This window comes from Canis lupus, chromosome 35 (assembly GCF_011100685.1).
Source record: "Canis lupus familiaris isolate Mischka breed German Shepherd chromosome 35, alternate assembly UU_Cfam_GSD_1.0, whole genome shotgun sequence".
Taxonomy (NCBI): domain Eukaryota; kingdom Metazoa; phylum Chordata; class Mammalia; order Carnivora; family Canidae; genus Canis; species Canis lupus.
In genome coordinates this window covers 17,254,362-17,266,834 of record NC_049256.1, presented here as the reverse complement: position 1 = coordinate 17,266,834, position 12,473 = coordinate 17,254,362, and the positions used below count along the sequence as shown (strand labels likewise).

General features: G+C 40.7%; 1 long non-coding RNA gene across 3 annotated transcripts in view; it reads right to left on the bottom strand.

The window, feature by feature from the left end:
• The window catches only part of LOC102155759, a 51,677-nt gene that overhangs the window by 26,239 nt on the left and 12,965 nt on the right, over positions 1–12,473 (bottom strand). For all 3 annotated transcript variants that reach the window (XR_005384359.1, XR_005384358.1, XR_005384360.1), the window contains exon 3: positions 4,306–4,512. This is a non-coding gene — a long non-coding RNA (uncharacterized LOC102155759). The remainder of the gene's footprint in view (positions 1–4,305; positions 4,513–12,473) is intronic.

Below are 12,473 nucleotides of genomic sequence, written 5' to 3'. Positions count from 1 at the left end.
CTGTGCTTCTCTTTCTGTGTCTCTCATGAACAAATAAAATAAAATATTTTTTAAAAAAGATAATCACTGAAAATAGTAACCAAAAGAAACCTGAGGTACTAATATGAGCCAAAATGGGCTTTAATTTCTTTGGAAAAAAAATATTACAAAAGCCAAAAAAAGATATTATATGTTGGTTAAAAAGGTCAATCCCTCAAGAAGATATAACAATTATAAACATATCAGTACATCCCAGCCCCCAAATATATAAAGCAAACATTGACTGAATTGAAGGGAGGAACACACAATTCTACAGTATTGAAAACTTCAATACCTTACTTTCAATAATGAATAGAACAACCAAGCAGGAGGTCAATGAAGAGATCATGGACATCAATAATAGTATAAATAATTCAAGTTAACAGACATTTATAGAACACTTTATCCCCAAACAGGAGAATACACATTTTTCTCAAGTGCCCATGCAACATTCTACAGTATAGGCCATATCTGAGGCCATAAAACTAGTCTTAATAAATGTTAAAAGACTGACAAAAAGCATAAAGTATCTACTTCCACCACAATGGAATGAAACAAGAAATGAAAATAGAAAGTCAATAACAGAAGGCAAACTTTGGAGCTTATTACAGAAAGGAGGAACCTCTTGAGGCTTGTGACATATGGAATTATAGAACTAAAGTCAAGTATCAAAGGCCCTTAAAGAAGGAGAGGAGCAGAAGGTGGCCTCCTCTCTACATCTCTAGCACTGTCAACAACCACTCCTTGACTCAGGTATTATTATCCAATGCAGGTAATCGTGTGCACACATTGTGTTATTTCCTGCCTCTGTGATATTGCTAAAACTATCCCCTCTGTCTGCAAGGCCCTTCTTTCCTTCTCCCTCATACACACTCCCAAGCTCCCCTACTTTCCTCTCCTACTTATCTCCCCAGACTCAGCCCATTGTTAATTCAGCTAATAGTTTTTCACTCACTATCTACTAGGCATCAAATCTATGTTAGGAGTGATCCAGGGTTAAGCTAAACAGGCAAAATTCTTACTTTCATGAAATACATTCTAATGGAGGGAACCAATGTAACAAGAAAGGAAATCAATAAACAAGATGATGGCATGTCTGTAGTAAGTGCTACAAAGGGAATGGTGGGATGATGGGAGGTAGGTTAATGTGGAGGGGGAGGTGTGGTAGTGTTCATACAAATGCACTAGCAGGGCTTCACATGTCTCTTTCCTCTTCTTACTAGGCACAAAACTAGACCACCTTTCCCAGCCTCTTTCTGTATCCAGGTAAGGCAATTCTGGCCAATGGGATATGAGTGGAAGTGACGTGGTTAATTCCTGGGTCAAAGTTTTTAAGACACGGCTATGTCCCCTCCAATCTGCCCATCTGTAAGCAACAGTGAGGCCCAAGGAGATGGCACGGCCACAAGGTGGAACTTTGTTTGAATCCTTGCATCAAGAGAGCCACTTGCCAACTAGGAACGGCCACCTTGGACTATTGCAGAAGTGACAAACTTCATTGTACTTCAGCTACTCTATGCTTTGGAGTTTGTGTCCATAGTCTAACAAATCTGAGCAAATGCAGAACATTTTAGCTATGGTGCCCAGGAATCCTCTGTCCAAGGAGCTAGTGTTAGATGTGAATAGAGAATGAGAAGAAGATAGCCAAGACAAGAGCAGGAGCACTCCTGGTAGCGGGGAACAGCAAGAGTAAAGGCTCTGAGCAGAGAAAGAGCATAGCATGTCCAAGGAACAAAAAAAGAAGCCAGTATGACTACAGTGTAATGAATGGGGAAAGAATGGAATTAAGTGAGATAAAGAAGTCATCATCTCAAACATTCACCATGATCACTACCACCTCAGGTGGGTGACCATTTTTGGAGCTCCCGTAGTAAGCATGAGTCTGCCTCTTTTACCACCCTATTATCCCCTTATAACAATCTGTTTATGTGTTGGCTACCCTCTAGACAGTGAGCTTTTTTGAAAAAATATTCCATTCATCTGTTTATCTTCAGCATGCGTGTCAGCATGTGTAGGTGCTCAATAAGTGTTTCTGGCATAAACAGATTGAAGAAATGGTGGCCTCACAGTTCTCCCCATGACATTTACTGGGACTCACGTGATGGGAGTTGTGTTAGGGAGCAAAGAAAGATTCCGAGAGACAACTCATCTCCATACACACTGCTAGTTTTACCAGTGTGATCTGACCTCCTTTCACGAAGACTTTCCCTCCTCCCACCCACCCCTCCTTCAGATTCTTTCTAAGGATGACCCATTTCTAAGTAAGATTTCTTCGAGATAACAGGTTGTTGGGAGCCTTCATTAAAGAGGAAGGTTTCCCCTTCAATGAAGATGACTGGAAACAGTGAAAAGACTCAGTTTGAAGCTGAGGGCCCCCTGCCAGTACAATGACCCAGTTAGAAACCAAAACAAAGAACAGATAAATCAAGGGAACAAAAGTCTCCCCATTGCACCCTTCCATCTTCTACTCGCTGCAGTGATTTCTATGAAGTTTTAAACTTGAGGAGCTAATTTAATTCCCCAGAATTGGAAAATGCTGTCCAACTACCTCAAAAGTTCTTCCCGGAGAAGTGGAGATAGAATTTTATTCACTGTAATTATGTGAGGAGGTCAGTTTTTATTCTCACTGCTCAGAGGGCACACTTCCCTCCATTATTTCACATCCCTCCCTCTCCCTCCCCTCTTCACCACCATCCACCTTGGAAAACTCATTTTCACCTTGCAGCTCTCAAACAACTCAGCAACAACTTTCCATTTATTAATATTGGGGAGGGTCAAGTGTTTGAGGGTATAACAGGGGCTGACATGGTGGTGAAAAGGGAATTATATTCTTTTGGGAAGGGTTTTTTTTTAAAGATTTTATTTATTTATTCACAAAGAGAGAGAGACAGACAGAGACAGGAAGAGAGAGAGAGAGAGAAAGAGAGAAAGAGAGAGGCAGAGACACAGGCAGAGGGAGAAGCAGGCTCCATACAGGGAGCCCGATGGGGGACTCAATTCCAAGACTCTGGGATTATGCCCTGGGCCAAATGCAGACACTCAACCGCTGAGCCACCCAGGTGTCCCTGGGAAGTGGTTTTTAAAATATTTCTACGAATGATCCCCTAATGGCAAAGAAAGATGAAAGAATACATCTTAAGGTCTGAGGTCAGAGCTTGAAGTAGGCACAGACAAGCTTGAAAAAATTTTAGTTTCTTGTTTTATCTTCAAAATTGCTACAAGACTTTTTATCACACATGCACACATACACACACATACACACACACACTCCCTTCTATGTTTGTATTAAAATTAAAATATTCTGTCAATCAAATCTTTGAGTAAAATTGGCAAGACAAATGCCATGAAGTTTATCTTATGCCTTCAGATGCTAATATCTCCTAAGCCCATCATTACTCCCTGAAGATACCCCCATTTTATTTTATTTTGTTTTTCTGAAGATTTATTTATTTATTTGAGAGAGAGAGAGATAGAGGGAGGGAGGGTTAGGAGGAGGGAGGAGGGAGAAGGAATCTCAAGTAGACTCCTCACTGAGCACAGAGCCACAAGCAGGGCTCAGTCTTGTGACCCTGAGTTCATGACCTGAGCTAAAACTTAAACTCTGACTCTCAACCCACTGCACCACCCAGTTGCCCCTGTATACCCCTATTTTAGAAACCTATTCCTGGGACATTCATCCTTGTAAATTCCAGACAAGTACGTGTGGGGTGTTGAGCTACCTTTAAGTTTCAATGAGACTGTGGAAGAGCAGATTCTCAATCACCCATATTTTAACACAATCTCAGTTGAGCATTTCTAGAAATCTGTTAGGGAGGATGCTGGAGATCGAAGCAGAAAGAATTTACCCTTATGCCACTCTTTATGGCCACTGGTGGCTAAGCATACATTTACAGCTGTGGTATTACTTATTTCCTTATGATCCATGTGTAGATAGTTATGACATGAGCATGGAGCACTGAAAGGTTGGCAGAGGTTGCTCAAGACAGCTCCTAGCTCACTGGGCTTCAGTCTTTTGTGGACCTCATTCATTTCCTTTATTCTACTGCCTAATTCATTTTCTTCTTTTTGTCAGGACTCCAGAATGGGATGTGACTAGTTATTCTTACCTCACCTGAAATTTCTGGGTGTTACAGACCAGAGAATAATTGTAGCTTCGGATATATTTTTTCCAACTAAAATGTGATTTTGTTTTTCTGTTGCTCTAGCAAATTGTCATTTTCACTGCAAAAAAAATGTTATCCAATAAATATTTTTCCTGTCTTGTCAATGCATTATTGAAACACAAACCTTATGGTGCAGTAGGACTCCATGCTATAGAAAAATATTTTATGATTTCCATATTTCTTTTGCGTTGATTTTTCTTCCAATATTTTTATTGAAGACCTGCCAACCTGTTGACACTCAGCCTGAGTTCAATAATTTTTCTTTTCTTGGAAACAGGAGGGAGAGCTTCCTCTATGTCCCATATGGTGACAGGTGCTGAAGATGATATTCCTGCCCAAGAAATACACACCTCTGTTATTAAATAACAGCAAAGATTTTTTTTATTTCTCAGTAGTATTACATGAATTGTATCCTAAGAACTATCACTCAATAGCTCTCTACTTTGTTTTCACTTTATATATGGAAAGACTGAAGTTCCTACAGCTTATAGACTGTTACCAAGTTAAAGAAGACAATTACTGATCTAATTTTTTATCCATTGGTATGGTCTCCAAAACACCTGATGGAACCCCAATGGGGTTTTTTGGTTTTGGGAGGGATTTAAAAAGATTTTATTTATTTATTTGAGAAAGAGAGAGCATGAGTGGGGTGGAGGGGCTGTGAGGAGGAGCAGAGGGAGAGGGAGAAGCTGACTCCCCATTGTGCAGGGAGCCAATCCCAGGACCCTGAGATTACAACCTGAGCTGAAGGCAGATGCTTAACTGACTGAACCACCCTGTAATGCCATGGAACCCCAATGTTTTAAAATCATTTGCCTTGAAATTTCTTAACAATAGTTTCCATTTTTAATCCATCTTTATGTCTTCATAGCAGAAGGTGGAAATTCTAACCACACTATTTTGTAGTATAACTTTGATGAATGCTAGAATAAAAATCAGTGCAGGAAACCAGGAGTTTTGCTATATCATCACAGAGTTATAATGATATCACAGAGATAACATTCTGAGGAAATGGTGAGAAGTTACTGCTGTATTTGTAACTTCCAAGGTTAAAGATATTTCTCAAAACATTATTTTAGTAACCTATTAAATTTCGTCTTCAGTGAATCCAGCTAAATCTTTTAAAATCATAGTTTTCCCTGTATTTTCTCTTGAATGAAACTGTTACTGGGGCACCTGGTGTCTCAGTTGGTTAAACATCTGCCTTCAACTCCGGTCATGATTCTAAGGTCCTGGGATTGAGCCCCAAGTTGGGCTCCCTGCTCAGCAGGGAGTCTGCTTCTCCCTCTCCCTCTGCCTGACATTCCTCCTGCTTGTGCGTGCTCTCTCTCTCTTTCTCTGTCAAATAAATAAATAAAATATTTTTTAAAAGAAGCTGTTACCATATTTGTAGCATTTCCTATGCAAATGTAACCTAAACCAAGATCAGCCACCATGCAAGTGATATGAGTTTATACCTGTCTTGGGAAAAATGGCTGTCCCTGAGAGGTGATCTATAGGCACATTCAACTGTCTTCTGGGAGCAAGGCCCTATAAAGAAGACTTGAAAGAGTTAATACATTGGAATCAGAAAAAAAAAAAAAGAAAAAGAAAAAAGAAGAGGACACAAAGAATAGAACACCATGATATGTCACCCATGTTTGCTTTCCAGCTGCAGCTTTCAGGATGCTTTAATGGTTTCCTCAGAAGATCCATTTCTTTAAAAAGACAGACAATCCCAGAATAGCTGCTAAGGTAGCCACTGGGGAATCTTGTTATTAGCTTTCTTTCCTGATCCCCAATGATGGTCAATAGTTTCTGGTTGACCAGCTAATGAGGGATCCCGGGAAGGAGAAGTGAGGCAGTATACCTTGAACATCTTTGCCAGGCATGTGACCAATATCTTGCATATGCTGTTAGGGTAGTACTAGCAACAGTATAAGATATTATTCCCAATTTACAGGTGTAGAAATTGAGGTTCAAAGAGGTGAGATAACTTGCTCAAGTTCACATAATGTGTAAGTAATTGATCTGGAATTCAAACTACAGTCTGCTTAATCCAAGGTTTGTGTTCTTTCTACCACACTTGGCTTTGTCCACAGGCAACCTCTGGAGTGGTAAATTGCAGCAAGAACTGTTAAGAACTCAAGAAAGAAAGGCATTCCATCTAGAAGCTGCCCTGTGGAGTTTCCCTAGGCAGAGCCATTATGTCTAGGGAATGCTGTAGAGAATCCTCTGCTGTAGGCAGAGATGTAGGGTCCCCACAGATCCTTGGAGCCCTGCTAGGAACTGGCTAGGGACATTCTCAGAGACCTCCCACCATGCTGTACCCTTCAAGGATAGTGGGGTGGGTGATTAGTGACCATAGTCTAGTCATTCTCTATCTTATGCAGAGAAGGTACAAAAAGGTTAAGTATTTCACCCCCAGAAAACCCATAACCAAAAATCCAGAAACCCTGATTTTAAGCTGGAGCAAAATACAAGGCTCTCCAAAGTGCCCTAGCCCTCAGATTCTCAGCTACAGGAGAAAGTTAAATTTCTTTTCTGTTTAATTGTCCTGAGTTTTCCTATTTTGAGCTTCAAGAATTGTTTTTAGGAAAAAAAAAAAAAAAAGATGAGCAATTGGTCTGCGTTTACTTTCCTCATGTAAATCTTATTTCTCCCTAACTTCATCTGTTCAGACCAAAACAGTCCTGATGGTCTTAGTCTACTTCACACAGAAACATCAAGAACATCCTCTAGCTCAGTCCGAATTCTCTTAACCATCTGTCAGGTTAGTTGCCCTTGGCAGAGTAGAACCACCACAGACTTCAAGCTCCATAGCCTCAGGAACCATGTGTCAATGTTCTATTCCTGGTGCCCAAGAAAATGCCTGAAACAGAAGTTCTTTTACCAGTACTGTTGCATTTGATGCATTTTTAAAAGAAATTGGAGAGTTGGAGAGAATCTACAGAGGATGTAACTCAACCCCCATCCCCCGCCTTCAACAAAAGAGAAGCAGAAGAACCAGATGGATTGTCCATGGATATACAGGTAGTGAGTGGCAGAGCCATGGCTAGCAGCCACATCTGGTCCACTGCTCTATGCCACAGCCTCAAAACTGAAGCAGGCTCAATAGTTTAAAATTGACTCTCTTTTAATAACTTAGTTCTGCTTTTAGAATCATATAGGATCAGATGTGATTTGTAGACTAGCTTGCAAATGATTAAATGGCCCCCACTTAGAGCACTATATTAGATAAAATGCTTTTGGCTGCAAGCGACAGAAAATCCAAGTTAACTGGCTTAATAAAGAATTTTATTGGCTCACTTAATTGGAAGTTTAGAGGTAAGTCAGGTCTTACATATGACATGTTGCAGCTCTTAGGCTGTTTCCTTGAGATCCTATGGCTCTGCTCCCTGTTCTTTATTCTTAAGCAGTCAGTGAAATGGTTATAATAGTACTAGGCCTCTTGTCAGTGCTCTACAAGATTGAAGGAAGGGAAGGGTATCTCTTCCTATGTATCTCTCTCTATTAGGGGCAGGGAAATGTACCTGAAGCCCCTTAATAAACTTCTTCTTACCATGTGTGATGGTTAATTTATTGTCAACTTGGATGGGCTAAGGGTTGTCCAGATAGCTGGCAGTATATTAGTTCTGTGTTTGTCTGTGAGAGTGTTTCTAGAAGATGCTAGTGTTTGAACTGGTAGATTGAGTAACGAGCATCACTTTCATCCATGGGGATGGGCATCATCCAATCCACTGAGGCCTCAAATAAAACAAAAAGGTGAAAGAGGGGCAAATTTAGGAATACCTGGGTGGCTCAGTTGGTTAAGCATCTGAGTCTTCATTTCAGCTCAGGTCATCATCTGAGGATTGCGTGATTAAGACCTGCATTGGACTCCATGCTCAGCAGGGAGCCTGCTTGAGAGTCTTTCTTTCTCTTTCCCTCTGCCTTTCACCCCATGCTCTCTCTCTTTCTCAAAATAAATAAATAAAATCTCTAAAAAAAGGGGGGGGTTGCAAATTTTCTCTCTCCACCTGAGCTGGGACATCCATTTTCTTCTGCCTTCAGATGTTGGCTCTCCTGGTTGTTAGGTCTTTGGACTTGGACTGAATTACACCGCCAGCTTTCCTTGTTCTCCAGTTTGTCAATTCCTATAATCTCTCTCAATCTCTACTCCCCGGAGTGTGTGTGTGTGTGTGTGTGTGTGTGTGTGTGTGTGTGTGAACAAACTGGTTCTATTTTTCCAGAGAACTCTAATCTACCACATGTAAAAGAAATAGACATAGAAAAGGATCATCAGAAAAAAGAAGGCTTACAGTTTCTGAGAGGGGATTCATGACCATGGCTACAGCCCCTGGGGAAGGAAGAAGCAAAGAGTCACAGTCCTGGGACAAGTAGAATACTAGACAGTTTACTACAACAGGAAGTCAGGAGCAAGGGTCAGAGGAAAAGCCTGGTTTAAAAGAGAAACAAATGGAAAAGCCTGGTTTAAAAGAGAAACAAATACGGGGCAGCCCAGGTGGCTCAGTGGTTTAGTGCCTTCCTTCAGCCCAGGGTGTGATCCTAGAGACCTGGGATCAAGTCCCACATCAGGCTCCCTGCATGGATCCTGCTTCTCCCTCTGCCTATGTCTCTGTCTCTCTCTGTGTGTGTCTCTCATGAATAAATAAATAAAATCTTTAAAAAAGAGAGAGATAAAAAATGCAAAATGCAAGTGAAAGCAAATGCCATGTGATGTTAAACACTAGGCTGTTTGTCAGAAAATCTAAGACTCCATCCAAGCAATGATTGCTCTTGGGAAGTAAAGATAGGGCAGGTTCCTTTTTTTTTTTTTTTAAGATTTTATTTATTTATTTATGAGAGACACAGAGAGAGAGAGAGAGAGAGAGAGAGAGGGAGAGACACAAGAAGAGGGAGAAGCAGGTTCCATGCTGGGAGCCCGATGTGGGACTCAATCCCAGGACCCCAGGATCACGCCCTGAGCCAAAGGCAGATGCTCAACCACTGAGCCACCAGGTGCCCTGATAGGGTAGGTTCTGAAGTGAGAGGTAGTGGGAGGGTTGGAGTGACATGTTATGGGCAGAGGAAGAATTCAGAGGCAAGAACCAGCTCAAAGGCTCCTCTGTATGCTCTGTCCTGCTTATTTGTGTCTCCTGCCTTGAATTTTTCACAGAGTTGGCCAATAACCGGGACGCTTTGCTACCTTTTTTGATTCCCTGCCCCCAATTACTGGCCTTGATGGTGAGCTTCAATTTCCAGCCCCACTCCCTGGCCCTACATAGAGGCCCAGGTTTAGTTCTTATTAACCCATTTCTATCACGACATTTGTAAGTGTCATGATCCATTCCTGATTGATTCATCTGTTCATTAGTCAATCATTTCTTAAGACATATCCTGTTCAGAAAGAGTGAAATTTTCTTCCTAGTCAAGAAAACATTGTTGGAGCATCACAGAGCTCAGAAAGCCCTTACAAGTTGGCTTTGTTCAAACTTCCAAACTCCAATTGTACTTGGGTTTACAACTCTACATTCTGACTTTGTAAATATCTTCTCACTTTCTCTCTTATAGTCTAGTGACTACAAGTTCCAAGAGAACTGGGTCTATGTCTTATGAATCCTCTATCCAAAATGGTGCTTGAACATCCTACTAAATAGTGATGGATGGAATGAGCCAGATAAACAAACTAAAGTCCAGGATCACCCAGCTAGTCAACAGGTGGCAACCAGAACTCCGGTTTTTTTGATTCCTTGGGTTTTCTGTATTACAAAAGCAAAAATATATATATAACATTGTCTTTACAATAGCTATCTGTGTTTTATCCTACCTTCCTTCAAAGCATACTAAAGGATTTTTTCATTCATATTCCAGTGGGGAGAGATTATTATTATTATTTTAAAAGTGCTTCCCGGAGGACTCGCTGAGGTAAAGAATAGTGAAGATACCTTGTCACACAGCTCCATTCAGTTTCAAAGACTTGTCTCATTTGCTTTTCAGACTAATAGTTAAATCTCCCTATTCCCACTCCAAGGCAAAGAAAATGCTGCTAGCTTTGTCAACAGCAAATAAAACACGGGTAACTACTTTACAGTCAGTTTGTGTATTTATCTTTCAGCATCTATTATGAATCTATTATGAATCAAGCTATACTGGGCATATCTGGGAAAGAGCGTGTGAAGCTTTCTCGCAGAACAAAAAACAATAACACCCATATTCATGGATTGTGATATTCTGGGATAGCCATATGTGACTTTTGTGTCTTCAAAATATTTTATTCTGTTGATACATAAAAGGTTTGAAAATGTTGTTTTCTCGGCCTCTGCTGTTCAGGGAGGCTAGCTGGCAGCTAGCTGGATTTTTTTTTTTTTTTCTGATTCATATGCAAAGCTATATGGGAAACCCTCTTCCAACATAACAAGTTAATCATTTCTTCAAGAGTAAAAATGCATGGCCTGCTTTTACTGGCCACAAAAGGCACTGGGCTTTAATAGAAAGCGACTGTTAATAAGCAATAAACCAAACGGGCCTTTGCCAGTGCCCAGTTAGTGGCTGTTTTTAATAGTACTATTGAATCAAGTAGAGCTCTCTCTGCCTCTGAATCAGGTCTGGCATATCAGCATAAGAATATGCTGTATCGGGTGCCCTGGGTGGCTCAGTTAGTTAAGCATCTGCCTTCCTCTCAGGTCATGATCTCAGGGTTCTGGGTTAGAGTCCCACATTGGATTCCCTGCTCAGTGGGGAGTCTGCTTTTCTCTCTTCCTCTGCCCCTTCCTTCCCTCGTGCTCTCCCTTTCTCAAACAAACAAATAAAATCTTTAGAAAAAGAAAATGTTATATCATAAGGAGAAGGAAAATATATGGTTATATTTTATTTATTAATATCTCATCTAGACACAGAAAGGATTTAAGGCACCTTACCTAAAGACTTACAGGATAAGAAGAAAAGTAAAACAGGTGAAGTAAGTGATAAAAGTAAAGCCAAAGGAAAAGGAGGGCAGTATATAAAATGTACATGGAGTTTGAGATGCATAAGTCAGTGCCAGAATTTTTCACCTACAAAATATGCATAGGTATGGCTTACTTTCGGAGAACCAAGCACACACAAATCCAGTCTAAAAGAGAACTTATGAAGCTAATATTTACATTTCAGAAGTATTTTTCAGTTTATAAAAGAATTCATCACTATAGGCATATCTCCTGTTATTAAACAGTGTATTTTTAAAATCTTTTACAAATTAAAGGTTTGTGACAACACTACATCAAGCAAGTCTTTTTTTTTTTAAAGATCTATTTATTTATTCATGAGAGACACAGACTGAGAGAGAGAGAGGGGGGCAGAGCTATAGGCAGAGGGAGAAGCAGATTCCTCTCAGGGAGCCTGGTATGGGACTAGATTATAGATCCCGGGATCACAAAGTGAGCTAAGGCAGGCACCCAACCGCTGAAGCCATCCAGACGTCCCAAGCAAGACTTTTCATGCCATTTTTCCAACAGGATTTGCTCATTGTGTGTCTCTGTGTCCCATTTGGGCAATATCATAATATTTCAAACTCTTTCATTATTATTATATCTATTATGGTCATCTGTGATCAGTGATCCTCGCTGTTAACTATTGTAATTGTTTGGGGGCACCATGAACCACCTATAGAAGATGGCAAGCTTAATAAAGGTTGTGTGTATATTCTGACTGCTTCATTGGCCATTCTCCTGTCTCCCTCTCCTGGACCCTCCTTAGTCTCTGAGATACAACAATATTGAAATGAGGCCAATTAATAATTTTACAGTGGCCTCTAAGTGTTCAAGTGAAAGAAAGACTCACGTGTCTCTCACTTTATTTTAATTAATTTTTTTTTTAGATTTTATTTATTTATTCATGAGAGACACAGAGAAAAAGGCAGAGACATAGGCAGAGGGAGAAGCAGGTCTCCCATGGAGAGCCTGATGTGGGACTCAATCCCAGGACCTGGGATCATGACCTGAGCCATTATGACCTGAGCCAAAGGCAGATGCTCAACCACTGAGCCACCCAGGCGTCCTGCATGTCTATCACTTTAAATCAAAAGCTAGAAATGATTAAGCTTAATGAGGAAGGCACATTGAAAGCCAAGATGGGTCAAAAGCTGGGCCCCTTGTGCCAAGCACTTAGCCAAGTTGTGCGTGCAGAGGAGAAGTTCTTGAAGAAAATTAAAAGTGCTAATCCAGTGAACACACAAGAGATAAGAAGGCTGATATGGAGACAGTTCAAGCGATCTGGACAGAAGATCAAACCAGCCATAATATTCCCATAAGCCAAAGCCTAATCCAGAGCAAGGCCCTGATTCTCTTCAGTTCT